Genomic DNA, 17,638 nt, shown 5'->3' with positions numbered 1-17,638 from the left:
TCTCCAGGCTGGGAGCTGCAGGTTACGCCCTTGGGCACTATTACATCACTGGGGGATAGAAGTGGGGTTCCATCACCTCCCTGCAGCCAGCCAGAGGGGAGCCTGCTGCAGCAGCAGCGCTTCTGGTGTGGGTGCAGGCAGTCACGAGGTGACACTATGGAGATTTCAGTGGCATTTAAAGTCCCTCCCAGGATCTGTGCTGCTTGTTGAGGTGAGGACATGACCCATAACCTGCCCCAGCCTTCCCCTGGCTCAGCTGCTTTCAATCATGGGGCGCTTGGCTGAGTGCTGATAAATAGGCTTGGTGCAGCCCCTGGCCCAAGGGTGAGATGGAGTGGTGTCATCTTCTGTGCAGCAGTGCTTGTGGTAGCTTTGCTGGGGACTCTGCATGTTTCTAGATGCCTTTGTTCAGCCTGGTATGTATTTGGGTGATCAGGACAGTGGGGTTATGCTAAGGGAAGACTGTGTGACCTTGCAGGAGCCATTTCACATCTGTGTACTACAGCTCAGTCAGCATTAGAGCTGTCTCCTGTGCTGCAGGGGAGGGGGACTGGGGAGGCATTAGTATTTGTTAAATGTATGAAGAATTTTCAGGTGAATTGGGGGTCTTTTATAGCTGTGCAAGGTACTGGGTGTTTTTCATGTGTGTGGTGATTAACTGGTAGTATTAAATGCTGAAGCCCACCACTTCCCATATGTGCAAGCGTGTGTGTGTGTGTAGCAAGGCCAGGCAAATGACTAATGCAAACCTGAAGAGAGACAGCAGAGCATATTGTAAAGATCAACCCTATTTCAGCTTATGTTCGACTCGGAAATGCCAGAGATTGTTTCATAGTCTTCTGCAATGTTCATTATAAAAGTCCCCAGATGGCAGATGGCTATTAGCTCACTGTGACCTATATAAATGTCAAACGTAAAGCTATTGCCCCAGTGAAAATCTCAAAATAAATAACAACAGGAGGGATGCTGTTCTGCTGCCACCAGGATTTATGGATTATGAATTCATGCTAATTCATCCCAAAGCCAGCGAAAGAGCGGCTCGTGTCCTTTTGGAGGAATTCACTTAACACCTGCTTGTGCATGGATTCGAGTCCCCGATGCCTGACTCTGCTCTGTCCCCTTCCAGTCCCAGGCAGCTTCCCTGCAGGGAGAACCAGTGCCTGGGAAGGACATGGGTAGTGATGAGCAGGGGACAATGCTGGTGTCACTCACTACTGACAGTGGAGACTTGCCTTTGTTTGCCAAAACCGTGTAACAGCAGCTTGAGCAGTGATCTCAGCTGTTTTCATTGCCCATATTGATCACAGTGGCAGATGTCAATCAGAAGTGTGATTCCTCCCTAGGTTTTTCCATGTATGTTTGTAGAAGCCAGCCTGTGCTGGTTAAGTGTGGTCCCCTTGCTTACACTGGGTTGTTTGGAGGAGAAGGGGCAGAGGAAGAGAGGCTTTGTTTGCTCAGTTGGTCTGTTGCTGTGTTCTCGTAGGTAATCAGAAGATAAATAACAGCACCAGTAATTGCAGTTCCTGCAGCAAAACTTTCCCTGTCCTATGTAGTATCACCAGAAAAGAGTGGTGGAAAAGATGCACTTTGTAGGAAGCCTAGAAAATGAGCAATGTTACAGTGACTCAGGTGTGTAGCAACAGGTCACGCAACCCATAACCTATAAAGTATGCTCAGGGCAGGCTATATGAGGAGTAACTAATTGTACCCCACCTCAAACAGAAGTCGAAGGCTCCCAAACCCCCATGTTGTTGCTGTGCTTCAGAATAACGTGTCTGGAGTTTGGTGCACTTTCATCTAAGCACAGAGTTTGATGTATGCACAGTAACTGCATACTCCGGTGTCATTTGTCTCCACTTCCCTCAAGGTACCCTGTAGACAAGACCTTTGAAAAGACAAGAATTGTGTTGATGGGTTGCATGGAGTTTGTCCTAAATGGCCAGTTTAGGATGATGGTTCAGGGAACTGGCAATCACCATTTAGCATCTTCATTTATATCTATGCTTCTGTGGTATCATAGCTCAGATGGTACCAAGGCCATAGTGCTCAGCAGTGAGCAAACGCAGAATGAGGCTGTTATAAAGAACATATTAAATAGTGGAATTTAGACAAGTTGCTGCCTTGTTTTTCCCCCCTCAGAACCAGTTTTCACAGAACAAGTTGTTGCTGCTGTCAGAATGGTTTAGGTTTCAGCAGCACAAATTGTGTTTGGGGTTTTTTAATCTATTGCTCAGTGAAACACACAAATGAGCAGCTCCTCGGAATATTTCATCTCCATAAAAGGCATTTTGGTAAACAAACAAGGGAATATTTTATTAATGTTTCTGATGAAGACACGAGCACGCAGTGATAGCGTGCAGGGGGTGAATCCGCTTAGTGAAACACGAAGGGGGAAGAAGGAATGTGGGTCATTTTAATCCATGCAGGAGCAACCTCCACCATCTTTCCCTCACAAACAGGAGCTTTCATTTGTGAGCTGTTGCAGTAATAACCCTCCCCAAGAATCACAAACCTGCTTGCATTTCTTAGCACACTGATGGGTATTGACTGAACGCTTGAACCTGAGAATCTATCTTTCAAAGCAAGCCCTGTGTCACCCCTTGAGGTGTGCTGCTGATCCCTGGTGATCTCAGAACTGAGAAATGGGATAATCCCATCTACAGAGAGTACATGTTGTACGTGAGGCAGCACTGAGCAGAGTGCTGCGACGTCCTCCAAAAGCCAAGTGGAGCCTTGGAGCACTGTATAGTAAATCCAGAGCTCAAATCTCTCATGTAGTTAATGACCAGGGCTCTAAAAATGTGTATTAAGCATGACATTAAAATGACAATGCTAAGTACTTCATACTGCGTGCAGCTCTGCCCTGTATAAATTAAGAGTAATTGAGTCCATCAAAAAACAGCCCTGTACAGTAGTTGTGACCACACTGAGCTGTAGTTAACATATGTGTGGCCAAGAGGGACGCTCTGATTTATGGTGTGGGTTAGTCAGGGCTGGAAATAGCTGTTTGCTGTGCTTGTTCTGTGGTACAGGCAGGACAGAGCCCTGCTGAGGGCTCCATGGCCACTGTCACAGGTGGAGGGACAGTGGACCTGCAGGGAAAGCCATTCTGTTGGTGACAAATGCTGCCATTGATACAGTTCCCCTAGTAAATCCTGGTCGCCTTTTGCTGCTTTAACCTTTCTCTTCCAAGTGGCCACTCCTCAGAGCAGAGGGTTGCTATCTTTGGGTACAAAATGAGATTCCTCATCCTAAATCCATGACCCTAGATAGATGATAGATTCATCTCCATGAACTGGCAATCACAGCCTGGCACAGGAGGAAATTCCAAAGCAGGTAAGATTTCTTAGGTGCATTTTCCCTTTGCAGTGGGCTGCATCCTTGCAGTGACAAGCACCCAGTAAGGACACCCAGGGGTGCGCTTCCCGTTCGAGCCGTTCCCGCTGTTGCACAGCCTCACAGCAGCAGGCTGCTGAAACTGCACTTGAAAATGAATTTCCCACAAAGCTTTTGCCAGGAGCTGACAGGTGACAGATTGCTGCATTGCTTGGGTATATATTGTTTGTGCCCTAAAGTGAAATGGAGGTCTTGGAACAACGGCCTTTTGTTTTTCTTTCCCTTTATTAAGCCTGCAATTCCACTGTGACAAACACCACAGCCGCTGGCTGGTGCCATGCAAAGGCACCAAAGCTGGGTTGGGGCCACAAGTCCAGAATCAGCTTAATTGGGCCCAAGCTAATGAGCTGGGCAGGAAGGGCTGATGAGCTCAGGATCCTCACCGTGTGTCTGTAGTGATCTTGGGGTTGAAGCTGGTGTCTCTGACAGCTGCAAAGTGAGGTTAGTTATACTGAAAGAAAGGATGGACAAACTGATTCTGTTCAGTCCTCTTCTTGCATCACGCTGAACTTTTATGTCAGGGGAAAAAGCATAGCAGAAAGGCTAGCAGTGATGAGGAACAAGCTCCTTAGGCTGTGCTTGTGTGGGTTTGACCACAGCAGTGGTCTGTGCTGGTGTTCAGGAGACTCCCCAGGGGATGCAGAGCTGGTAGGAATCATGGCAGAATGAGGCCTCTTGTCATGCCAGGCCTGCAGAGAGAGAAAAAGACAGCTTGGCTGAAAGCAGATCTTCTCTCAGAGGCCCAGCTCCAGGTGCCCATGGAAGCCAAGTAAATCTGTGCAGGATGATGGTATTTGAGGAGTTGCCATAGCAAAAGATGAGGATGTGTGGTTGAAACACCAGCATCCCTTGTTGCGTTGCAGCATGGCAGGGTTGGAGTTAACGTGGCCTAGAAGCAGGAACAAAGAAGGCTTTCCTTTTTCATTCTTTGGCATGCCTGTTTCTTGCCTCTCAGAGTATTTGCATGACCATAAATTCAGAGCTCTGGAGGATATTTTCAGCCAAAGACTACATGTGCAGGATACCATAATGTAAACTGCATATGTTGTGAGAAGTTGTTAAATGGAACCAGCAGATGATAATGTGCCCAGCATTGCTGCTAACATCACTTGATTTCCTCCCACCATAGGTAAAACAAGACCTCTTCCCAATCAATTCTAACTCTCTGACAGGCCTATAAATTAAAGTAGAGAATGGGTTTTGGCTACCAGACCTCCACTGGAGACCCAGGAGCTGGCCCTGTTCCTCAGAGTGGCCGTGCGAACACTGAGGTGTGTGGAAGCCCAAACGTGTTTCATTTGCTGCTTCCCATCTCTGCACTCTGCCTTGCAGACAGTGAGACATGTTGAGAAAGTCTGGCACAGCCTGGTCCATCTGCCACCTCCCCAGTCTCTTTCCCATTGCTTTTCCATTGCAAATAGCTGTTCCCTCTTTCGGTGTGACTTCAGGGGTAATGGAAGCTGCAGTGTTTCCTCATTGCTTGAGGATGTGCAGCTGTGAAAGCCACGAGGTGAGCACAGCAAACCCGTTTTGAGGAGCTCTCTAAATCAGCTTCCACCAGAAACAGGCTGAAGTGGACAGAAAGCTGTTCTCTCCCTGCCAAAACATGGGGATGTGGTTATAGATCAAGAGAATAACCTGGGTGCTGCTTGCGCACTGAAATCCTGGTGGAAATGAGCACGCTCTGAAGTTGAAGGAAAAGGGCTAATTTTTAGTATATTGACAGTTTAAAATGCATCATGGTGTTGGTATTATTGGGTCCTGGTTTGGTTGGTTTGGAAGTCTAATATTGTACATCAAGTAGGCAAAGACTGCTGGAAGATCTCCTTAGGAAGCAACCTTGGAATATTGTGTGTATTTTGTTATAGGGGGAGCAAAGGGCTCCTGTGGAGAGGGAAAACCATCTTCAGGGCTTCTTCCTGCTGCCAGCTCCAGCACTGAATGTCAACCTGCAAAGTCAGACTTTCTGATAGCCCTTAGCACAGATATCAGTGTTGGGGTCAGTGGCAATGGAATCCACTTCTGGGCAGTGATTTCAGTTTGGGTTTTGGCACGTGAATCTACGGGAGGATGTGTTTCTGTCGGTGATGTTATTGCGTGGGGGGGAATAACCCTAAGCAGTAATCAAGTGAGTGCTGAAGGGGTGCTGAACCACACGCTTTGGGGTTTGCATTTGTTTAAGCAGACAGGAAGAGATGTGGCTTGTGTGGGTCTCACATCTGTGGAGTTCCTTTTGTTTCCTGGACATCCTGCTATGGAGTTTCTTCAGTTCTTTCGCCGAGGTGTGTTTGATGCAGGACACTGTCAAAGCAGGGTATAAGGCCAGATGATGCACATGGTCCACCCTGGGAACTGTTTCCTGTCTCCCATTCAGAAAGGAGTTGATTTTGAAAGTGCAAAATGCATTGGAATTTGGAAGCTCAGCCGCCGGGGATCTCTTCACCCAGGATTTACTTGCCAAATCTCTTGTCAAATTGAGAATTCCAGGGTATTGCAGGCACCTCAGGCAGCACAGGCTGAAGGAAAAGGCTCCTCTTGAGGTGTCTGAGATGTCACTATGTGCTGCTGAGAAAAGGCAGATCCCTGAACTCCAGGCGAGCAAAGTAAAGCAGATGTAGGGTTTGACTTTCCCTGTAGTTTCGGTGTGCGTTCACTTTGCCTTGATGTTAATTTAGTTTCATCTCCTTTGCCATTCCTGACTTTAAAAGTTAATCTGTGCTCATATTATTTTGTTATTGTTTGTCACAAAAGCCTCTGAATTACTCTTTAATTGAGTCAAACACGGGCTGGGGAGCTCAAGAAATTTCCAGTCCCAATCATGGCAAGACAATTGGATAAGATCCCTGCTGTGAGGAACGCTCTTGCTGCTCTCTGCGTCTGCAGTTGTGAGTTCAGAGTCCAGGCAAGGTGATAAATCAGCAGCACGTTGTCCACTGGGGTCCCAGACCCCATTTTGCAGGTTGCAGGGGCGCAGAACACTCAAGCCCCTTCTACATATGCTTAAATAGGATTACCTGGCACTTCCCACAAGGCGTTGTAAGCCCTGTAGGGGATCCAGACCCAAGCTTGTTCTTACGCGTTTGGGTTGGGCAATACTGATGCTGTTCCAAGAGCTCTTTGCCCCAAGGTCTTACTGCATTTGGGGTTGGATATTGCTAGTGTTGGGAGCAGCTGCAAAGGTGTCTGAGGGGGTCTGCTCTTCTCTGTGCTCATCTGGGGTTTCCTTGGGAGGAGCACAGAAAGCTTCATGCTCTGGGCTAGGGAAGAATGGGCCCCTAGCCTTTGAGGAGTACTCTGCATTGTAGAAGGGTCCTCAGCATCACTAGAGGTGATAGACTCTGCGCTGAATCTAGCATCCGAAGAACTGTGTTAGCTCAGTACCCGAGGCTTCCATTAAATAGCTGGGATGGATCCTTAGTTTCAGATCTGCTGCAGAGTTTGGATGCTCTTGGATGCAGGACCGCAGGCATGAAGAACCCAGTTCTGGAGTTGTCGGTGGTGGTGGTGGGGGGGGTACCTTGTAATTCATAGAACTGTCTTTATAAGCCTGTGAAGCTGACCAAAGAAAGTAAGAAAGAATAACTCCAAACCAACACCGTTAGTATTCATGGCATGCAGTGTACTAGCACCTTTTGCAGGAAGGTGTAAAAACATGGGAGAAGTTATCCTAATAAAGAGAGGATTAGTTAAGAGGCTTTTTGTCTTAAGTCCTGAACATTTTCCCTTGGGGGCAGGTGTCAAACAGCCCGGTGAGTTGTGAGCATCCTCTGTCCTCCTGAAAGCAAATTGTACCCTGATAAACACTGCAAGGAGGAACTCTTGGAAATGCAACGTGACTTAGATCCTGTCCTTTCCCAAGGGAAGTGAGTGCCTGTTTCTTAGACAACGAGGGTAAGAAATCCTCCTGCTTGCTTCTGTCTTGCTGGAGTGGGCCCTTTTCATTCCACACTGCCAGTTCCCTATGATTGAAATTTGAAAGCATGTAGCTGTTAATCTGGGAATGATTAAAGAGCCTCATTTCTTGGAAGAGTCAGTACTCATCATCTGCCGTGCTGAATGAGCCTCTAACATCCCCTGATCCCATTATATTGTGATTAATTGTGCCAGTTTAAGTCAATAATTCATTTGTTAAAAATAGGCCTGCAAAGTATCATTTGTCTCGGGGGAGATATGAGAATAAAAAAAAATTCATTTGATACTTCTCATTAAATTAGTGTTGGGAGTTCTATTGAAGGGTTCTGTTCATGAAACATTTATTGCAGGCTTATTTGATAAGAAGTTGTATTTGTCTAAAATTATGTCTGCTAACAGATGTAACGGCCTGCATTTTCCCCTTGTTAATGAAAGTATAAAGAGCCTAAATAAGTGCTTGACTGGGGAGAGAAGTCTGGGATGACAACAAGGGAGATTTCTGAGCATGTGTTTTACCGAACAGGCAGAAATAATGTCCTCATCTTTCACTGCAAAGTGGGGTCCTCTTCTCCCCACTCACTCTTCAGCGTGACAGTGTGGTAATGGGAGGTTACGTGCCCGCAGTGAAAGATGGATGTGCCCCAAAGTCTCATACGTGTAAATGGTTATAAATGTTGCATTCATATTCATCGAGCCATTAAAAATGTTTCAGCTGTAAACGGTTCTAAACGGAATATATAGGGAATAGCAGCTAGTCTGCTAATGATAATGGCCATAACTGACAAAGACACATGCTTAATATCTTCATCTCTCCAGTCAGACGTACTCTGTATCCCAGTTACATTCCTGAGATGTGTGGAAGGACACACAGATTACCAAAGCTGCACAGAACACCCCTTCAAGAGGCGGCCGAGGTGGCTAATGGGGTGTGCAGCCTGATTGCAAGGTCACTGATTTCAATCCAGGCCAGGTCACCGAGGGCCAGAATCCCTTTAGTAGCTAATGGATGTTCAGTGGCCTGCACCACTGAAGCCCAAAGGTGGTTTCAATTGCTCTGACCTACCCCTGTCGTCTTTACTAGAACATAAACTGAGTAGTGCAGGGCTCTCCCTTGGTGCGGGAGGAGGAGGAATGGGTTGTGCTTCATCCTTTCAAGGTGTGCAGCAAATCCCAGCCTGACATGACGGCTGAGGTCCAGGCAGTAAAGTTTGCTATTTCCTGGCATTGGTTAGATTACCAGGGATTTCACAATTGCTAAGCTCCAACCACAAGTTCTCATTAATCATCACCTAGAGCACTGAAGATTTCTACTGGGAAAGGTCCCTGGGGCACATCCCCGTGGATGGCTGATTCATGTGTGCCCTGTGTCACCCTGCAAAGCACACAGTTGTCCCTGTTCCTCCTTCTGGGGCTCAGCTACAGCATGGTTCTGGGCAGCCTCATCTAGAATCATAGAATAGTTCGGGTTGGAAAGGACTTTAAGATCATCCAGTTCCAACCCCCCTGCCATGGGCAGGGACACCTCACACTAACCCGTATCACCCAAGGCTTCGTCCAACCTGGTCTTGAACACTGCCAGGGATGGAGCATTCACAACCTCCCTGGGCAACCCATTCCAGTGCCTCACCACCCTAACAGGAAGGAGTTTCCTCCTAATATCCAATCTAAACTTCCCCTGTTTAAGTTTTAACCCGTTACCCCTTGTCCTGTCACTGATGAAGAGTCCCTCCCCACCATCCCTATAGGCCCCCTTCAGACACTGGAAGCTGCTCTGAGGTCTCCATGCAGCTTCTCTTCTCCAGGCTGAACAGCCCCAACTTCCTCAGCCTATCTTCATACAGGAGGTGCTCCAGTCCCTGAGCATCCTCATGGCCTCCTCTGCACTTGTTCCAACAATTCCATGTCCTTCTTATGTTGAGGACATATCTAGTTGAAGATGTCCCTGCTCATTGCAGGGGGTTGGACCTGGATGACCTTTGAAGGTCCCTTCCAACCCAAGCTGTTCTGTGATTCTAGGAAGAGTGTGGTGCAAAGCAGAGGCTTTTCTGGTTTATGGTAAGAAGTGCTCGTGAGCTGCAGATGGCTTCTGCACAAGTTGCAGTGCAGCATGGTGTGTTTGAAATGCTTTCAGTGATTCTGTGAGGCTGGATGAGCTCAGCCCATAAGTCATTTCAAGTTAGGAAATGAAGGATGGGGAGCGTGCGCTAGGGAAGGAGGCACTGGAGACGTCAAGGAAACACTGCACCGTTCAAGGAAATGTGCATGTTAAACTAAGGCTGGGTTTAGAAACCCACTCAAGGCCCATGCCAGGGTCTGTTCCAACATTTATACCGACAAAATAACCTCCACAAACCACAAGTCTCTCTTCGAAACTGGGGTCTGTGTTTCTCACTTGTGTCTTTGAGGTATTTTGTAGCTCTTGCATCACATTACCTGGTGATCTGCCCATCAGCCGTGCCGTGCAGCGCACAATCCTTCCATTGTCTGAAAGCTGCCTTGTTTGACAGCAAGTTCTATTAATGTGATGTGCTGGGCCAAAAATGTGTCACTGCTGAGGAAGGGTGAGCGAAAAGCACCTTTGATGTCTGAGTGACAAGTTTCATATGTCTGTGTGGGGTAGAGAGAATGCGAGCAGCAGTCAGCAGGGAGGGGGAAAGAGGGACAGGAATAGTCCAGCAGCTGTAGGTGCAGGCTCTGCTGCATTGCTCTGCTCTGCGGCCACTGCTTGGTGTTCTGTGACAGCAGGATAGCAGCATTGCCCTGTTTTTAACACGATTGTGGGTTTACAACCTCAGCCTTGTAATGCACTCATGCTACTTTTGATGGTGTCCATCGAGAAGCAGGATGGATCTTGTTTATACTAGGCATAGCTCAGCTCAATCAAGTCAATGAAGCTAAATCAAGGACAATTCCTATTCGATGGAGCTGGGAGTAAGCCTCTGTGTAAATGCAGTGCAGGTTGTATCTAGCTCTGACAGATGGCTCCAGGAAGGTAGGGGGGTGCTGTCATTTTCTCAGACTTTGGCAGCATTTTGTGTAGCTTCTCCTGTCAATAAAATCTCATTTGAATTGACCTGAATTGACAGATATCTATTGACTTGAACGGGAGATGGATCCAGTCAATAAGCTCTCATGCCTCAGGGCTTAAGCCAGTCACGAACTCAGAGTATGTTAGAAGGAAATATCCCTGATGTGTTGATTATTCCATAAAGTTGTCCACTTGGAGGATTTATGGACACTTGGTTGCTCACAAATACGGCATACGGGACTGTAGGGACCATTAACCTGTTCTAGTCCAACAGTCCTGAGGTTCTGCAGCTCTGAATCTCTTTGCAGGAGGTGAGTACAAAGAGTGTTCGTGGTTTTTAAAAGCATGGGAAGAAGAATTTGTGCTTGAATCTTAACCTGGGTAGCAGAACCTGAGATGTGCTTTCCCTGTTTCCCCTCTCCTGCTCATACAATCCTTTATCTAGCTTTCCAGCCCGTGCTCTTGCAGTGCTTCTCAGGGTTTTTGTTCTGGAAATGCAAGCTTTGGCTTCCTTCTAATGACTCAGCTGCTCATGCTGTGTCTGTATCTTCAGCAGCTGGGACTTTGTCCCTTAGTTCTAAGGGGAGAACATAGCTGCAGTGGTTTATGCAGTTCGTTCTCATTGGTTTAAGCAAGGATGCATTCAGTAGAAACAAGAGCAATGCTAATACAGCACTTTCATCTTTTTGGCCTTCACTTCCTAATTTGGCTAACGAATATCAACCACAATCCTATAATGTGAATTTGTGTAGCTGAGGAGTGACCCTGGCACAGAAAGGTGTGATCCCTTTCCAGAAGCAACACTCCAAGCTCCAGTTCAAGGCCAGAAATCCTTTGCTCTCATCTTTCCCATCTTTAAGACCAAAGCATGACTAAGGGGTTTATCGTGGCAGAAAGACACTTTGTGAGTTAACTCTTTGTGTTAACTTGGTCATTAACTAACTAGAGCTAAAAATCCAAAGAACCCCTAGGAAGAGTTTCTGGTTTACAGATTAACCTGTTCACAGAGCAAACAAGACACTGTCCATGCTTAACTGGCAGTGAATTGAGGACTAGTGAGAATCTTGCCATGACCATGCATCCTGCGTGCTTTGAAATCCAGTCCTGTGGCCTATGAGATGGGGGAAAAAAAACCTTGCCTTGGTTTCACTGTTATTTTCTGATTCCAAGCTCAAATAGAAGAGGGAAAGGTCACAGTTCTCATTCATCAGCAGTTTATATAGAAGTGTTTGGTTTTTCATTCAGTAACAGGAAGGTGTGTCCCAACTGGGCCAGGAATAGAACAGCTGAATGGCTCCACTAACACCCAGCAAACCCAGACTAACCCTGTCCTGGCTTTGCTCTTGGCACTGTAGTAGTCCCACCTGGAGAACTTCTGCTGGCTGCATTAAAAGTAAGAGGTAAGCTTTGTGACTTACCTGGCATTTCTCACCCTCAAGTCAGGAGGAGCAAACTGCTTGGTTTCAACAGGTAGTGGCTGCAAAATACGCTTGAAGCTGTCAAGGAGCACAAACCTTTGTGCTGTGTTTGCTCTCTGGAAGCTGTTGTTGAGTCCTGCACTGGCCCCTCAGGGCTTGAGAATTCACCTGCATGGGGAGAAGTGGTCAGAAGAAAGGAGAAGCTTCAGGCAGGAGGTGGGGATCAAAGTTAGGCGTAAAACATCCCCAGGATCTGAGATATGGAAACTTCCACGTCAGACTGCTGGAAAGCACATTGGAACCAGGGCTAGAGGGGCACAAGTCAGAGGTGTTGGTCTTCAAAAGAGCACGCTGAGCTTTGAAGGAGGCCCTCAGTGCCAAGTGAGGTCCGTCAGCCTGGTCAGCAGCCCCTTTAGTGAGGCCTCAGGAAGCTGGGTTTGATGACATTTTGTGGCTGCTCGTGTGTGAGAGGCAGGGATAACCTCACTCATTCCCCACAGCCATCAGTAAGGAGCAACTGTTACTTGCAGCCCTGGGTTGGATTTGAGCTGGGATGCTGGAGGTCAGAAGCTGTCACTGCTATTCCTTTAAGTCATCCTCTGTTCCCAGCCATGGCGAGGCTGCCTGTCAGCAGGGAGCATAAAACAGATTGTGACACAGGGCAGTGATTTTTTTTAACAATCCTATTATGAAAGACAGAGTGCTCCCATTTCCTTTGCAGCTTTTATCAAGACTTAAATTGCTGCCAAGGGAAAACAGGGCGGGGGGGGGGGGAACCCCTCACTGCTTTTATTTTATTTTTAATTTTTTTTTTAAGGAAAGATTTTGCTTAGTTCCTAAATTCCTCCCTAAGTCTCCTCCAAGCAGAGATCCAGCAGTATCCCTATTAAATTATATAGAGCGAGTCCAGTCCTTGGCTGTCAGCGGGACCCATCAGTCCTAATTTATCGCCCCAGGAAACACAGTACAATTATGGTAATAAATAATAATAGGATTCAGTACATGACAACATGAATGATGGAGCCTCTCAGAACTCATTTACATTGCTTTGTGTTGCAATCACCCTGCTTCTAATGTAATGCCAAGCAAATGAGCCTTTTTGAATATTGTGCAATCTATTGCAAGTCAACTGGCACAAAACTCACTCAATAAATCATGTTCAAACACATGCCTCTAATGACAGGTAAATCAACAATGAAGTAATTGCATTTAATGTATTGAAATACTGGACAAAAACAGTGACCTCAAAGTGACTTTTTGTAGGAGGTTTGATATAGTTGCAATGGCAGATGGGTCTGTTTTTATGAGGCACTTCTTGCTCAGATGCACATGTGGGAATTAGTGATAACTGTTTCCTCTGCACACCTTGATTCAGTGGCTGCTTTCAGAGCCTGATGCTGCTGGTTCCTGGCACAGCCACGGCCTTGCAGGTCTGGGCACTGAACCCTGGGCTCAGGCAGGAGCTCTCTGAGGACCAGTGCGCTCAATAGTGGTGCTCGAGGTTCTGTGCTGCTGCGGTGGTGTGACTCCATCAGAGGCACTTCAGCTCAGCCAGTGTACAGTGGTTTGTTCTGCTCTGGTGCTTCAGTTGACTCTGTTCAGTTTGCCCGATTTCCGTGTCCCATTTATTTCAATAGAGGAGGAAAAAGATGGGTTGGACTGTGGAGCAGAGGCTTCTGTGCTACCTCCCATCAGCCCCTCATATGGCTTCAGGTGCAGCGAGGTGGGTGTTTTGGTGGCTGGAGGATGGAGGAATACGTGTGTGCATGTTCTGCTTAAACCAGAAGGCTGGTTTTGCTTTGGTGGCAAGGACAGTGTTAGACTTGCATTTCTGATCCCTAATGGGATGTTCCAGGCAAGACTTTCTGCCTTTTTCCCCAATGGATCGTGCAGACATTTACACCAGCAGACCCTGTAAGGGCTGTTTTCAACCTCGCTACACTGAGGGTATTTCCTGCTGTTTTGGTGGGTTGTTACTGACTGTAGGAACCACATCGAAGATCAGTCAGGTTCAGAGTGCTACTAAAAGTACTCTGATGAAATAGCCTTGCCTCAGAGACCACTGCTCCTGAAGAACATCCCTGCTCTCACAGAGGTGTTGCTGTTCCAGTGCCATTCCTACACCACGAGGCCTGCTCGGAGCAGATCCTGAATTTCCACACACTTGGCTCTTCAACAGGCATCCATGAGCACACTGAGGGACCAGATGGTTGGGCTGGACCACAGGTTACCTGTGGGTGAGAACCAGCATGAAAAGAACTGGTCTTAGCAAAACAGCTCCTCGGTTGTTGTTGCCCCATGAAAACATGGTATCAGCAGAGGAAGTTTAAGATGATACTTGAAGGCTGATGAAGAAATGACGTAGCAGATTTTGGCTCTGATTTTATTCCCTTACCCTTCCCTTGAGAGGGAATTTGGCAAGTGTCAAAGGTCTCCTTGGATTCTTGAGGCAATGGAAAGGTTTTGCATATCCCCAGGCTTGACTGTCTCTGCTGATAGCTCCCATATGATATAAACTGATTAGCAAAATGTCTAGAGCCAGGACAAAAGAACTATTAACTCGGGAAAAAAAGAGAAGAGCAAGAAATGTCTGCAATTGTAGAAAATTGTTACCAGTTGTACTTACCATCCCGTTTGTTCCTTGGCAGTGGGAATGTCAGGATGCAATCACCCAGATTTCCTAGACACGCGGCCTCTAGGATCTCGGTTACAAACACTTCCAGTGTTGATCCTGTGGTAGTCGTGGGGGGCTCTGCTTTGGTTTTCCCTAGCTGTTAGGGTGGATTGCTGTCATCCCAAGGAACATGGCAGGTCTTTGGCAACCAGGCTCCGGCAGCCACAGTTCCTTGTGAGAGGTAAAGGCCTGTGAAGTGTGAAGGCTGGTGTGGTGGTAGTGACTCTGGCTGGGGCTTTCTTAGACTGTGGGAATTGAGCTAAAGTTTAATGTGAACTTTGATAAGCGTTGCCCTGATTTTGCTGGTTTGAAGGGCTACCGCTGGAACAAAAGTGAGGCTTTTAGGTGTAGTGATGTGTTAGTCTAGAGAAAGCAAGCTGCTGCAGACGGGATCTGCACCTCTGAAGTAATGGAGGATCAAGAGTAGGATCCAAGTATTTTGCCTAGGATTCTGTAACACTCCTTCTCTCCAAAGGGCTGGTCCGTGCTCCATAGGACAGCGCACGCGTGAACACATCCGTGCCATTCCGTGTCTGTTCACACGCACACCCAGAGCAGCTGGGCAGCGGCACACGCATCCTGCAGCGTCCCCTTGCACAGACACATTCCCTTTCCCGGCTCTCCCCCTCCCGCTGCCTTCCCAAGCTCCCCAGTGTGAATTAATGTCAGCAGTTTGGCGGCAGGAAATAGACTCACTCCCCTTGTCATTTTATTACGCAGCTCCCAAGAGCCAATAATCAGGCTCTGGCTGTGAAAAGGCCCCGGCTTAGGCAGCTTGATTAATGACTGGGGGTCACTGCGCAGCACCTTTCCCACTGGATCTCTGAAGCACACATACAGCCCAGCTGGAAGTGAACAAGAGTCTGAAAGTGAGGAATAAAGAGCCTGAACAATCGGGAACTGAGAACAGCCCCTGCCAAGACAAAAGGGAGGAAATGCTGCTTTTGCAGGCGTCCTTCATCCAGGAGTTGGTTTTCTTGGTTGGGTTTTTTTCTCTCCCTGAATCCAGTGGGGTTGCTGCATTAAGTGTTCAGGACACAGGGAAGGGTGCAGGCTCTGAGGATTTGGGAAATCTAGGATTTTGGCACAGGGGGGTCATAGCAGCCTTCCAGTATCTGAAGGGGGCCTATAGGGATGCTGGGGAGGGACTCTTCATTAGGGACTGTAGTGACAGGACAAGGGGTAACGGGTTCAAACTTAAACAGGGGAAGTTTAGATTGGATATAAGGAGGAAATTCTTTCCTGTTAGGGTGCTGAGGCACTGGAATGGGTTGCCCAGGGAGGTTGTGAATGCTCCATCCCTGGCAGTGTTCAAGGCCAGGTTGGACAAGGCCTTGGGTGAGAGGATTTAGCGTAAGGTGTCCCTGCCCACGGCAGGGGGGTTGGAACTGGATGATCTTAAGGTCCTTTCCAACCTGAACTATTCTATGATTCTATGACTTGGGAAATGTGAAAGCTCCTTTTCCTTTGCTGTGCCTTCACCATCCATTGTGTCTATACCAGCCTGCTGAAAGGACGGAAACACCAGGAATCAGAGAGGACTAAAATGGGAAATGAACTTGGGAGGGAGTAAAGTCTGGGAGCAGTTTTCTCTTCTGTATCTTCAGACTCAGGCCCAGCTCAGGGTGGCTCCTGGGAAAGGATGGGGTAGGAGGCTTGGATCTGTGTTTTCCAGGAGCAGAGGCATTCCTCCTGCAGCACCTTTTCCTAGGACCCCTGTCGCTTTGGGAAAGGCTTCCCCCTGCAGTGCTTTCATAGCAGTGGCTGCTTCAAGCCAAGTCTGCTGGGTAGCACAGCTCTGCTGCCTGCTCCATGCCAGCACCAGGCAGGAGGAGGCAGGAGGTCCAGCCCCATGCTGTTAATTCCACTCCCCCCAAGCAATGAAGCAACAAGCAAGTGAGAACTGTTTGGGGCTGATGTCATTGGTCTACACAAAAGGTCCAGGGAGATGTTCTGCCTTGAGACATATTAACCCCAAGCCTTTCACTTGGCTGGGTCAATAATTACTCCATCCTTTCTTCCCATTGCATGGCTGTGAAACCCAGCAGTGGTGCTCAGTGTGGACTCCTTTTTGGAGCAGTTCTGTAGAGATGAATTAAGTTCTTGGTGTCACTGGAGTTACTGCACATGCACTACAGTACCTGCAAGCAGTGGCTTGGGCTCAAAGGTCCTCTCTCTCATGGTTTAATTCACCTTTAGGGCCTTGCCTGTGTCCAGAAGATTTGTCTTTTTAAGAACAGGGGTCTTGAAACCACTCTAAACGCAGTAAACCATTGTGTGAACATGAGCTTCAGTTTCAGGCTATTTTAAGCTGAACTAGGATGGATTTTCAGAGCACCACCACAGCCTTTGTGCTGGTTTACTCTACGAGTTAAAAATTGCCTATTAACGTGTCAGATGCATCAGCATCTTACTGTGACTTCAGCAGTTGCTGCTCTTCACATGCACAAATGCAGGTTAACGTGCTTGAACTAGAACATTTTGCATTGAGATTTAACTTAATCCAACTTAACTTTTGTTTGCTCTAATGGCTTACAGTGACTCCACTCACAGCGAGGGTGTCACTTGCACTTAAGTCTTTGCAAAAGGGATGTGAAATGCTGTTGCCCTACTTTGCAGAACGAGGAGATACAGTGGAAGTGGGAGGAATCAGTCCAATAGCACTCAAGAAGCTGGCAATACAGGAGGCATGTCAGTCACTCGTTGGAACAGAGGGAGAGTTTGGATTTAATTCACCTCAAATCTCAGTTGATGCTGCACGAGTGAGTAGTGAGTTTTGATTCACTGCAGACAAGGGAAAAAAAAAGATGCTGATTTTTCTGGCTGAGTCAGCTCTGCGAGTCAGATCTGGGTAGGGCAAATTTCAGTCTTTTGTTATTAAAACAAGAGAAATAACCCAAGCATCTTCTTCAAAAGCAAAGGTGAAATGTTGCCCCTGACCTGATCTTTGTTTTGTGTATGATTTCCTGCTGCAATAGGCACTGCTGTGTGAAACAACTGGGTTTGAGATGGCACAAGAGAGGAAAGGAGGACTGAACTGATGCTGCTGAAGTTTCCAAGACCTTATGGACTAGGAATAGCAAATCTGCTCCTATGAGGTCACTTGTTCCCACTCTGCCACCCCAAAAGCCTGCCTTTGCCAGCACTCTGCAGTGCTTTGTCCAGCCAGGTTTAATTGACTCGAGCAATGTGGTTTGCACTGCTTCCCGT

General features: G+C 47.4%; 1 protein-coding gene and 2 long non-coding RNA genes across 4 annotated transcripts in view; 2 read left to right on the top strand and 1 right to left on the bottom strand.

Annotated features, from left to right (window-relative positions):
* Positions 1-17,638, bottom strand: part of RAB11FIP1 (RAB11 family interacting protein 1) — a 402,092-nt gene that overhangs the window by 155,048 nt on the left and 229,406 nt on the right. The gene's annotated exons all lie outside the window — the stretch shown is intronic.
* The window catches only part of LOC133279119 (uncharacterized), a 95,982-nt gene that overhangs the window by 6,667 nt on the left and 71,677 nt on the right, over positions 1-17,638 (top strand). The gene's annotated exons all lie outside the window — the stretch shown is intronic.
* Positions 332-7,606, top strand: LOC133279120 (uncharacterized). The gene is made up of 2 exons (XR_009746780.1): positions 332-416; positions 7,131-7,606. It is a non-coding gene; the product is annotated as an uncharacterized LOC133279120 (long non-coding RNA).

The sequence above is a fragment of the Pezoporus flaviventris genome, unplaced genomic scaffold (assembly GCF_033815535.1).
Source record: "Pezoporus flaviventris isolate CSIRO_AGI_PZ_B2104156 unplaced genomic scaffold, CSIRO_AGI_Pfla_v1 ptg000071l, whole genome shotgun sequence".
Taxonomy (NCBI): Eukaryota; Metazoa; Chordata; class Aves; order Psittaciformes; family Psittacidae; genus Pezoporus; species Pezoporus flaviventris.
This window is presented reverse-complemented; position numbering and strand designations above follow the sequence as displayed.